A 12,821-nucleotide genomic window follows, 5' to 3' on the forward strand; every position below is an offset into this window, starting at 1 on the left:
CACATAGTGAGTGAGAAAGGTGACTGAAGAAGAAATAGTGCATCAATTGAAGGCTTTTCAGGGAGTCTTGAGGACTTTCTGATAATCACAAATTACAGGAGTCCAGCCTAGAATTAATAAATGCATTAACTAATTATACTAACTCTATTGTGCAAATGGAAGAAAGAAGTCCTACATATGTGTTTAATATGGAGATTGAAGTTCCCCAAGTAAGTGATGTACACACACCTGGTCATCCATGTGATGTAAAAGAAAACATGATTCATTTGACAGGGACAGCTTCTTCCATTGCACTGTGGTCTAGTTCTAATGCTCACATGCCCAGTGTTGGTGCTTTCATCAGTGGACAGGGGTCAGCATGGGCACCCTGACTAATCTGTTACTATGCTGTCCCATATGCAACATATTGCAGTGTATTCTAACATCTTTCTTTCAGATCCATCATTCAATTTGGGGGCAGTTTGAGCTACAGTAGCTCGTCTATTGGATCGAACCACACGGAGCAGCCTCCACACCAGCCTACACGCATCAGTGAGCCTCGGCTGACAATGACCCTGTCATTGGTTCACACGTTTGGGAGATGTTCTGACCTTTTTCCTGTTTCTAACATCAACTTTGAGGACAGAATGTTGCTCCATAATATATCTCACCCACTAACAGGTGCCAAGATAGGTGGCACCTGTTAGTGGGTGCCAGATAATCCATTATTCACGTCACCTGTGACTTTTCATATTGTTATGCCTCTTATGCCTGTACAATGATGAATGATTTAGCTTAAAGTACATTTCCTAAACTGTAATACGATGTTTTCATGTAATATAACTTGCAGGTTTTAATGCATTGCATGCATCTGTTGCTGTGTGGCTGTAACAGACAATAGGCAAAGAATGTAATGGATTCAGTTAAAACTTGGGATTTATGGTTTTGGCTATTCAGAAAGAAGAAATTATATCAGCTAATTGCCAAACCACCCCAGTGTTATACTCTCAGCTGTACAGTGTCACAGCTATAGTTTTTTTAATGGTGAATTATGCCACCTGATGCAGTACAGATAAGATAAACTGCGGTGACATTATTATACTTCATACATTCTAATGGCTTCCTGTCTTCCAGTGGTATTTCATTCCCTGCATCCTCATCGCCTACAGCTGCTGTAGTACTAACTCCACTCTGACGCTCTCCGTTAGCAATCATTACTGGTAATCGTTAGTTGTAATTGTCTTAATTGTGATCTCATTTGTTTTAATTGTTTTCTTTGCGCAGAGAGAGTTTAGATTACTGTGATTGAAAAAGACAGGCTAAATCAATTTGCTGTTAAAATCCACTGCAGGGACACCTGCATGTATGTAAATAGATTGAGAACACTGGACATGTGTGTCCCCATATTGAACCTGTTGTCAAAAACAACTCGGGAAGAAAGTAAACAATATTCAGTGATTACTGCTGCTGAGTAGTAATGATTGTTAGAAAGTGAGTGAGCCATCAAAAGTTTGAGAATGTCACCTGAAGTGACAGGGGTCTGCATTGTTTCCACTCTAAATGTTAATGCTAATGATTACATTACAATTCCTGCTTTTTTTTTAAAAAAATAGCAGGCTGACACAAAATTTCTCTCACCATTAACATTTTGCTCCCACTTAAATTCCCAGCAGGAGGGTCTGTGACAAAAACCTGCTAATATCAAAATGAAGAAACACATACAGACAAGAAGAGATTAGCTCTGTAACAAACTACACCATTTGCACTGCAGGAGCTTGGAATTTAAAAAAAAATAACCTTGAAAGCTATGACCACTGGAAGCTGAGACAAGCCTGTAGACACTTTACAGTCTATCTCAATTTATCAAGGGAAGAATATAGCTCTCTTTTATAAATATGGAGGAAATTCAGGAAGGATTTCTGACACTCCTCTATCAATCCCTGTTTATCAAGGTGAACATGAAACACTATATGCATTGAGGCGGAGAGGTACTCTCCACCACTGAGCATCTACTGTCCACTTTTACTCTTCCTCTTAAGCAGTATAGTTCTTCACTGTAGGCTCGCTGCACTGAAATGGGAGAATCCACCTGTTAGTCCTCATTTATAAAGTGCTCTTCAAACCCCAACATTATAGCTGTGTGGAAGAGACACTTTTTGTTTCCAGTGCACTGGACAAGCTGGAGTCTGACACTGTCCCCTCTGCGTTTAATTTGTCCTTGTTGGGTCGGGTGTACAACCCAATTTGCACCATTGACTTTCAGAGCAGATGTTCACAAGATGTAATCAGCACTATGTTATGCAATATTAGGTGTAAAGTAACCCCAAGATATCTCAGGGTAAAGCCTTTATTTTCCCAAGCACACCAAAACATTTAATAAGCTAACAGGTTACTGATGAGGGGGAATTATTATTAGACCCACTGCTGAATTTGTTTTCTAAATTTCCAAAAAATGTCTCTAACATTTATTGCAGTTTCATTTTTGTTGAACCAGGAGAATATCAGTGAAATCAATATCAGTGCCAGTGTTGCATACAGATAACATATACATAGATAACATAACAAGAAAATATAAAAGTGACCTAGTGAACTACAGACCAAGGGGGAGGGTCTAGTAAAATGGATTGAGTGTACAGGATAGCCAATCACTACTGTTGAAGATGAGGACTTTGGTCTTATAATGGGGACGGTAGACAGGAAGCTGAAAACTAAAATAAGCTGATAGACAAACATTCTGATGGCGAACGAGAAAAAATCAGAAAGATATTAGCTTCAGCCTGGAGAGTATCTATTAACACTGACATGTGGACCATGTCAGTGTTAATAGTGTTTAAACACAAAACCAGAACATATATTGTTGGTACTTGAACAAGTAGCTCAACCCCCACAGTGCACAGTCAATCAACCATCTGCAGATATATGTATGTAATACTGGAGGAAAGCAAATGAGAAGATCATCACAACAACAGATAATGAAAGTACTTTGGTGGCAACTTTTAAACACACCAAACCAGAAGGAGAATAAACCAACTCTGAGGTGGTGGTCAGAAGACTCCCCCAGGATGGAAAGTGACCCTGAAACTGATGACCTGCAATGAGCTATGAAAAAAAATTTTTTTTACATGACACATAGTGATTGCATAGATAAGAATGAAGTTAGGGACTGTGTCCTTCCTCCTAATCCTCTAAGATAAGGTGATAGTTTAAAAAAAAAGAAAAAAATATATTGTTAATGAACTATTAATCTCACAACAAGGAAAAATTTGTAACATTACAGGAATGATTCAAAACATCAGTTCAAAAGCATCAGTGTAAAACAGGATATAAACAAGATAAAATAAAAGCAATACAATCCAGAAAATGACTCAAACAGCAATTCAAAAGTTTTAAAAGTTATAAATTTATTTCTAAAATTAAGATTTTCTTACTCACGGTTATTTATCTGGGTTAATTTTTTGGGGTACCATCATATTGACATAGATATTGAATGGACGCCATATATGTTGGGCACCTTACAGCTCATCATCCACATGATACAGAAGGCAGGTCTTGATAGAGTCTATGACAGAGATAGGTCAGCGGTGAAGCTCTTTCAGAAGTTCTCTGGTGCAACACAATATAGCCTTGCTGTTAAAATCAACTGGCCTACAGGCTGGTCAAACACATTTTGCATAATTGCACGACACTTCATAGTAAAACACTTAACCTCCCAAATCTCAAACAACATGGAATGGGAGAGCTTGCTCCCTAGTGAGTTTCCAGAGCTGAAGTCACTTAATTAGTTATTTATTTGTATTTGATGAAAAGTTCTCACCACTTGTAGCAGCTGCCTTATTCGTCAACCCCGAAGCGTGTGAAACACTTGCTGATGTGTCTGATGACAGCAATCAAGAACTGCAGAAACAGACAGAGGAATGTGTGTCCAGTCGAGTCAGTCACACTTACAACAGGAAGATCAGTCTAAAGATATTGGAGAGAACAATACAAAAGAACTAGAGGAACCAGATAGCCCAAACAGAGGGCCTCTACAAGCAGCGTGACACAGCAACTCAGAAAGTATAAGGAAGAGCATTTACAGCCCATCACTTGTGACACAGGAACAGGGCTTTTGGTTGGAGTGTTTTCAGCTCCATCTACTAATCAAAAGTTTTTCTTGATATTAGTTTAAAAATGGCATTAAGTCTTTCATTTGAAATAGTGAACAGTGAATTACAGAAAATACAGTTTTTAAATTTTTATACTACATAAAAGCTTCACCAATTATGTAGCAAGAGCAGGTCTGATGGCATTAACCAGACACTTCTTATTTGAATATTTTTGAGAGTTTCAGCTTTTTAAATAATCAACAATAAATAGTTATTTATTGATAGTCCATTTGTTTTTTTTATTTCTGGGTTTTCTTGGACTAATGGCACAACTGCTTTCACGGTATTTAGGTTTATGAAGAATGCCACGTGCACTTTATGAACAATGTGTATCTTACATAATGAAAGCAAGTCAGTGTTATGTTATTTTTGTTTTTTGAGATGTTAATGCCTAAAAAAGAAAGACCAGATAAATAAAGATTTTTTGTTTCAAATATGAAAAAACTTTGAAAAATGTATTACCTTTTATACTTCATGGTTTAGTCAACTGAATCACCTTTAGATTTAATCCACTATGATCCTATGATATTTTGTTGACTAAAGCTAAGGGAATTTAGATGCCTAAATTTTGACTAAAACAAAATGACGTTTTAGTCAAAAGTCTATTATTAAAACTAAATCAAAGTTTGATCTTGAAAAATCCTTGAAAGAGTAGTTGTCAAACAGCTAACAGATCATCTGCAGAGGAATGGTTTAAGTTTCAGTCAGGTTTCAGAGCTCATCACAGCACAGAAACAGCTTTAGTGAAGGTTACAAATGATCTTCTTATGGCCTCTGACAGTGGACTCATCTCTGTGCTTGTCCTGCTAGACCTTAGTGCAGCATTCGATACTGTCGACCATAATATCCTATTAGAGCGATTAGAACATGCTGTAGGTATTACAGGTACTGCACTGCAGTGGTTTGTATCATATCTATCTAATAGACTCCAATTTGTCCATGTAAATGGAGAGTCCTCTTCACACACTGAGGTTATGGAGTTCCACAGGGTTTAGTGCTAGGACCAATTCTGTTTACATTATACATGCTTCCCTTAGGCAGCATCATCAGAAGACATAGTTTACATTTTCACTGCTATGCAGATGACACCCAGCTCTATCTGTCCATGAAGCCAAGTAACACAGGTAGTTCTAACTTTTTGCTTCTAAATTCAGGTGAAACTGAGGTTATTGTACTCGGCCCTCAAAATCTTAGAAATATGGTAACTAACTATATTCTTACTCTGGATGGCATTACCTTGGCCTCCAGTAACGCTGTGAGGAACCTTGAATAGGATGTCCTTCAACACATATTAAACAAATATGTAAGACTGCTTTCTTCCATTTGCGCAACATCTCTAAAATTAGAAATATCCTGTCTCAGAGTGACGCTGAAAAACTAGTTCATGCATTTATTACTTCCAGGCTGGACTACTGTAATTCATTATTATCAGGATGTCCAAAAAACTCACTGAAAAGCCTTCAGCTAATCCAAAATGCTGCAGCAAGAGTCCTGACAGGGACTAGAAAGAGAGAGCATATTTCTCCTGTTTTGGCTTCCCTTCATTGGCTTCCTGTTAAATCCAGAATTGAATTCAAAATCCTGCTCCTCACATACAAGGTCTTAAATAATCAGGCCCCATCTTATCTTAATGACCTTGTAGTACCATATCACCCTATTAGAGCACTTCGCTCTCGCTCTGCAGGCCTACTTGTTGTTCCTAGAGTATTTAAAAGTAGAATGGGAGGCAGAGCCTTCAGTTTTCAGGCCCCTCTTCTGTGGAACCAGCTTCCAGTTTGGATTCAGGAGACAGACACTATCTCTAAAGTAGAATGGGAGGCAGAGCCTTCAGTTTTCAGGCCCCTCTTCTGTGGAACCAGCTTCCAGTTTGGATTCAGGAGACAGACACTATCTCTACTTTTAAGATTAGGCTTAAAACTTTCCTTTTTGCTAAAACATATAGGGCTGCATCAGGTCGCCCTGAATGGATGATGCATTGAGTAGTTCTTCTTCAGTCACCTTTCTCGTCACTATATGTTTATAGACCGTTTATAGACCTCGCTGCATTGAATTACACTTGTTATTAATCCCTGTCTCTCTTCCACAGCATGTCTTTTGTCCCGTCTTCCTCCCCTCACCTCAAGCCTTCATGACAAATGGCCACCCCTCCCCGAACCTGGTTCTGCTTGGGTTTTTCCTTCACGCTTTTGCCAAAGTGCTTGCTCATAGGGGTGTCATATGATTACTGGGTTTCTCTGTGTATGTATTATTGTAGGGTCTACTTTACTATATAAAGTGCCTTGAGGCAACTGTTGCTGTGAATTTATTTATGTGTATAAATAAAACTGAACTGAGTTGAACTGAATGTTAAAACTATCACTGTCTCCCAATGCTCCTGTTTGCCACCCTCTTCCGTTGAATGCTTCCCTGTACTTCCTCATTCCACCACCAAGTTTCCTCATAATGCCATCAGACACTTTTAGCTGCGTGTTTTAGTTTTTAATATTCTGCTTTTATCCAGAAAAGAGCAGCTGAGGGATTTATCTTATTTACTCTGTCTCACATGAAGAGAGAGCACGCACTGAATTTCTTCTTTTTAAATGCTTCATCCAAAGAGCTCACAGCCATCCGACCATCCATTATACACTATATTTGCTTTCTCCCTCCCTCTCTGTTTAGCCCATAATCATAGAAAGCTTTTGTGTTTATCTTGTCCTCTTGTTTAAGCAGTCATTACAGTGGAGTAGCCAATTTTTCAACACCAAATTTAAAAGTAGTTTTAAGGTCTCCTCTCTCGACTCATATTAAAACCGCTCCCTAACGATAAGAAAGATGTTTCACATACATATTCAGGAGAACGTTATCCTTTCCCTTTTCTACTCTATATAGAATGATTGTTGTAAAATTCAAAATAGGTCATTATTAGTAGAATTACCACATTCAGCCAACTTTACAGGGAACTTCACACCATGAAGTTTTGATCTCAAACCGGTATAAAAGTACAGAGAGCATCTTTGTGCTTTTTTGTGTACGTGATTCACAACAGCATGTTCTGGACTGTCTGTTTATGCTCCCATAATCCTTTAATTCAACAGCTGGTGCGGATCCCTGTTTGAGTAATCAGAAAATATTTGTGTTGCAGTTTGTGGTCAAACTACATGATATCCTTTGTGATACTCCATCATAATGTCCAATGTGTTCAGCGTGTCCAGTTTGTTTGTTTTTTTTAAGTCTTTCAAGCCACTGACTACTCAGAAATGGTGAAGTCTGCCTTTCGTTTTGTACTCTTTAAATTTAATTATTTTCTGTATTCAGGTCAGTTCAAAATCTCTTAATAAGAGAATAGGGCTAGAGGGAAGATCAAAGTTATGGATTTCTGTTACATTATAGAGATTAAAGGATTGTCAGAATGTTAACAGGCTCCCCAAAATATGGCAATGTGCATAAAAATAGATGTAATGGGGAAAGCTTTAGGACCCAGGGGACCCAAGGGAGGGTATAAAAGAGGAAGTAGCAGCAATTGCTCTTCTTCTCTCTTTTGGCTGTGAACAATGGTTGTGTGAGTAGGTGAAGAGCCTGAGAAGTTTTGTCTTCTACACAAACGGTTGTTTTAAACCTCTACAGCAGAGGTTTGAGGTACAGGCTGTTTTTCTTTTAGTGCTTTTGTAAATTCGTTGAAATGTATTTGATGGTTATTGTATTTTATGTTTCTAGTAGTGATTTTTAGAAGACAAGCAAACACAGTTGTCTGCTGGAGGTATGTTAACATAATATATTTGACATTATAAAAAATTATATTTATGCACTACAATCTAATTTATATTGTATTGCCTCCTACAGGACAGGCTGCACACGTGAATTTGTCACTGTTTTTTCTCTTTTTTGTTGCGATTTTCTCCCAAGTTGGTTTTAGAGTAGTTAAAACTGTTTGGGTTTTTTTTATGCTGGGTTTGTTTTTATTTCCAATGGGCTGGTGCAATATTAGTCAGACAATGTGCAATCCCTGAGCTGGGCACTTACGTTACGGGAATTAGGTCTTTTAGAGGTGCTCCGTGTGGATTTGCGGTGAATAAGTTTTAAGAGTGATTTTAGTGCCACCAATTATTGCCTGAACTAGAACACTTAGTGCATGCGATATGTGTTCTGTTGGGCTCGTATTTATTTGGGGTGGATTTGTTTCTCTTAAAGCAACGAGCATCTGGGACCGCCGAGGGAGAGCAAGCCCTCAGGTGATAGTTGCATTGCTGACAGGTTGGACCAATAAGACTATATTGTGGTCGTTAGTGACCTTTTCCATTTTGATGTTTGAGGCCTTTTGCAAACCCTTTGGTTTCCTTTAAAATAATAATTTTTTACCTATCTGACTGATATTGACCCTCTTGTTCCATTTATTCTGGGCTTATTCCTGTAAGAGCTTTGGGCCTGAAAGTTTGCACGAGTAGTGTATAGGCCCTTAGCGGTTACTCGGTGGCTTTTACTCGCTACATAGAGGTAGAGAGGAGGAAGCAAAAATATTAAACTCAAAGGGAACAACTTTTATCACCTCCATACGAAGTATAAAAGATGGATGCAGCCACAGTGGCATCACCCATTGGTTAGTGAAGCCCCTTTGGGATGCCTTGGACTTTTGCTAACCTGATGTCTGCCATTAGAAACTGTATGGGAGGGAGAGTTGTGAAACAGTGTGAGCAGAGTTTGACCTAAAACTGGCAATTAGGCTGTGACCACACGTACGCGGGTATGTTTGTAAACAGATTTTCCGTTTTTGTTTAAAAGAAAATCTCGTCCACACGTAATCGCAAAAAACAAAGTCAAACGCTGTCAAGAACATGCCAAAGCAACAGGTGGCGATGTAATCCTAACTGGGTAGAAATGTTGGCCAATCAGAAGTCTAGAAGCCTGGGCGGGAAAGGGTACACAAAGATGGTGCATAGAAGCAGTTAGTTACTGGTATGTAAATAATTTTGCTCTTAATTAGTTATTGTAAAAGATATTGCTGTTGAAAAAGGATAAAGGAGGACTGCCTCACAATCCATTACTAAGCTAGCAAAAATAACTATTTTTTAAAAAATACATCATATGTTCAATATTAATGAGCTTGCCACTGGCAAAGTTGAGTTAATTGTCAGGTGAAGAAAAATCATTTGTTAAACTAATATTTATCAAGCCTTGACCAATTAACCCAAATGACATGTGTAATAAAGCAGAAACTTGGAAACTCAGACAATGAAGTGAGTTGTAACTGTATTAATTGTGGATGGACCTGTCATAATATGCCTACATACATAACACAGGAAGGAAACCCTGGTCACTATGGTTTGCTTCAAGGAGCAGTATAAGCCAAAATGGATGGATGATAAATTAAAGGAAAAAACCTTAACCCTTACACCAAGGAGATCTGTCTCTGTTGTACTGTGGTTGCATTTTGCTGAGATATTTTAGTTCCACTTGTCCCTTAAGAGCAAAGGGTCACCATAGATCAATACAAAGTTCTTCAGAGTCATCACCTTTTTCCTATGATGAAACCCCTGATAGGAGTCATGTCTTCCAAGATGCCATCCAAAGAGGATTCAGGCTCACTGAATAGTTTGATTAAACAGCTCACCTGTCCCTGGGCTTAAATCCCTTTAATTACTGATGTGAGTCAGCTGTGTCAAAGAAAAAGGCGGTACCTCAGGCAGAAGAGATTGAAGGACACGCCCACACAGGCACCTTCAGGAGGAGGCCTTGCAAGAGCCGTAACAAATGGAAAAGAGAATTTAAATTGATTTAAAACTAGCTTGAACTGCTTGTCAATTCCCAAGTGATCTTTCGTGGAATAGTGTCCTGTCAACGGAGAAGACATGGACTGGAAGCACTAAAATGACCAAGTGTCATCAACAGAAGGAATCAGAAGGCTAGATTGAAATCACTTTTGCTCTTTGAAAAAAAAAAGCTAATATTGAAGTCCTGACCTTTTGTGACTGACATGTTTCCTGTCTTCTTGAATGTAAATTAACTGCCTGCTAGCAGTGCTGTTTTAATTAAACTCAATACAGCTGCCACACAGTCTGTGACATCAAAACTTGAATCTCATTAGAATACCATAGACCTTTTATACCAGGTAAGGATACTATGATAACTGTACACTACACTACAAAGTGAAAATACAGCAGATGGCATTTTAGTAATATTTAGCAATTTAAATAAGACGGATGGAGCTGAAGCATGTTACTTGATTTCAAAAATATTGATATTATAAAAACCAGTTCTTCTGACTGAGGTTTAGTCAGGTAGTGGAAAAAATGTTTTGAGGATTTTGTAATTCAATTGATATGCCTCCAATAGAGGAAGAAGGGTCTGGGCATGAGAGGTGTCTTGGCCATAAACGGGGGTGAGGTCACTGAGATAGCTGTTCAAGGCAGTGGTTCTGCTTTTTTAAGAAGGGGGGCCAGAGAGTGTGTTACAGTTTCAGAGATCACAATTCTCAGCCTCCACTGGAAGATCTGTGCCAAGGTAGAGCAGTCCAGGATTTAAGAGAACCAGTACAGTTTTTGTTGCTGACAAGGAGCACTGGACCAACTCTTTATTCTCTTTATTTTGTTCAAAGGTGCATAGGATTCTGTAGGTATTTATTAAAGTCAAAGAAAGGAATCTGTCTTACAGCAAACTGCAGACAACAGATTCAGCACAGTTTTTTTTTCTTTTTTGCTAATTCAGTGAAACCTGTTATGTCACATGCTGAAGTAACATTTCACTAGCTAGAATTACATGCTAATTCCCATCTTTAGCGTCTCTCATATAATGTGAATTTAGTGTCTGATCACCTGAGCAGACATTTCCTGAAAGCACCAACATGACCAAGCTGGCCATCAGTGGAACAATTTAAAGGGCTAGACTGCTTAAGATTTCTTTCTCTTTTTTTAGACAGAGAACATAGACAAGTGTTTTTTGACAAACCAGAAAAAAATGTATCTAAACTGTGTGACTTGACAATTTGCTTTTAATTTTTCTCTGTATTAATGTAAAAGTCAAATCCCAAAACACCTTTGATTTGATCCTGAACTCTTTCATATTTTCCTCACCACAGGGTGGCACTAGCAGTTTGAGGAGAGGAGACAGAGAGAGGAGCAGGAAAGAGAGGGAGAGCAGCAAAGATTGATGCAACACGGCACAAGTCATCACTGCGACAATGCAGATTAAAGCAGAGGAATGAAAAGAGGAAACAACACGAGAAGAACCTGACAGGGCAAAAGAAGCGGAAACAAGAAAACAAGATGCTTTGTCAGGAGCTGTATTTGTATGCTGCTCACAGTCCCTGTAAATTAGAGAAGAGAGAAGTGTGAGGAGGAGAAAGGGAAATGTGTATATGTATGTGCGTTTCTGTGTTTTAGAGGTAGGATGGGGGTAGGGATACAAAGCTGGACAACACAGCTAATTCAGATAGCAACAATTCAGAGCTGGTTTTCTCATTTTAATGTCCATCATTGAACACACACAACAAACCTGTATTGGCAGACTGATTGTTGACAGTGAGCGCACACGTTTACAGGATATTCTTGATTCCACTTGAATTACTGCTGTCTCCTTCTACTGTCACTATGTAATCCCAGCAGTCTGTTGAAAGCCCTGTCAACTGAAACCTAAAGGGAGACATGAAGCCACTCCTTCTCACCAGATGAACCTCTCTCATGTCAGTGTGCCTTGGGACAGGATACAAAGAGGAGTTTAAGAAAATCTACCATAGCTCTATTTTCTTTCTTTCAGTATTTATAATGCAGCTTGCTTGTTTCAGCTGATCTTCACATGTCAGATAGCCTCTGTCACATGTTGTTTTTAGATGAGTTTCATCTTGAGACTTCCTGTGCCTTTTGACTACTATAGTAGATTTAATAAAATGGTACATGAATTCAATTCAATTTTATTTGTATAGCGTGAAATCACAACCAAAGTTGCCTCAAGGCGCTTCATAGAGATACAGAGAAAAACACAACAATCATATGACCCACTATGAGCAAGCACTTTGGTGACAGTGGGAAGGAAAAACTCCCTTTTAACAGGAAGAAACCTCTGGCAGAACCAGGCTCAGGGAGGGGCGGCCATCTGCTGCGACCGGTTGGGGTGAGAGAAGGAAGACAGGATAAAAGACATGCTTGAAGTGTTTTTATATTACAGCTTGAAGTTCAGGCAAAGTTCATGTCCACAAATGAACATGGAAATGCTGATATTCAATACTGACTGAAGATGTGTACACTTGGGCCATGTTGGCCCAGCATTCGTAGTTTTCGTGTTTTGTATTTTGTTCTTCATTTATGCCTTCGTTCCTAGGTGGTTCTGTTAAAATGTTCCTCATTTGATTTCCCCATGTCACTTTACCCCGTGTGCTCCTCTGTGTATCGGTGAGTCCTCGTCTCCCCTACTTGTGTTTTATTCCGTGTTTTCCCCAGCCCGTTATGTCTGTGCTCTCCCCGTGCTTTCGCTCTCCTCCTGTCTGCACCTCTGTGTACTTCCTGTTTTACTTTGACAGTCTCCCGTCAATATGAGTCTTGTTCTGTTTGCTGTCAGCTGTGATCCCCGTGTGCTCCCACTTCCCTCGTTAACCCTCTGTGTATTTATGTCCACGTCTCCCTCAGTTCAGTCTTGCGTCGTCAATGTCTCCTCCCTGAACCTGTGTGCCTTGTGTTCCCTCGGTTCTTAGTTTAGTTTTGCCAGTTTAGTTCTGTTTCTTTGTAAGGCCTG

General features: G+C 39.1%; 1 long non-coding RNA gene across 1 annotated transcript; it reads left to right on the plus strand.

The window, feature by feature from the left end:
• Positions 1-7,649: 7,649 nt before the first annotated feature.
• LOC102290207 lies at positions 7,650-11,814 on the plus strand. Its single transcript, XR_317746.3, has 3 exons — positions 7,650-7,739; positions 7,818-7,860; positions 11,173-11,814. It is a non-coding gene; the product is annotated as an uncharacterized LOC102290207 (long non-coding RNA).
• The last annotated feature ends 1,007 nt before the right edge of the window (positions 11,815-12,821 follow it).

Source organism: Haplochromis burtoni, unplaced genomic scaffold (genome assembly GCF_018398535.1).
Source record: "Haplochromis burtoni strain Fernald_Lab_line unplaced genomic scaffold, NCSU_Asbu1 Contig_911, whole genome shotgun sequence".
Classification (NCBI taxonomy): domain Eukaryota; kingdom Metazoa; phylum Chordata; class Actinopteri; order Cichliformes; family Cichlidae; genus Haplochromis; species Haplochromis burtoni.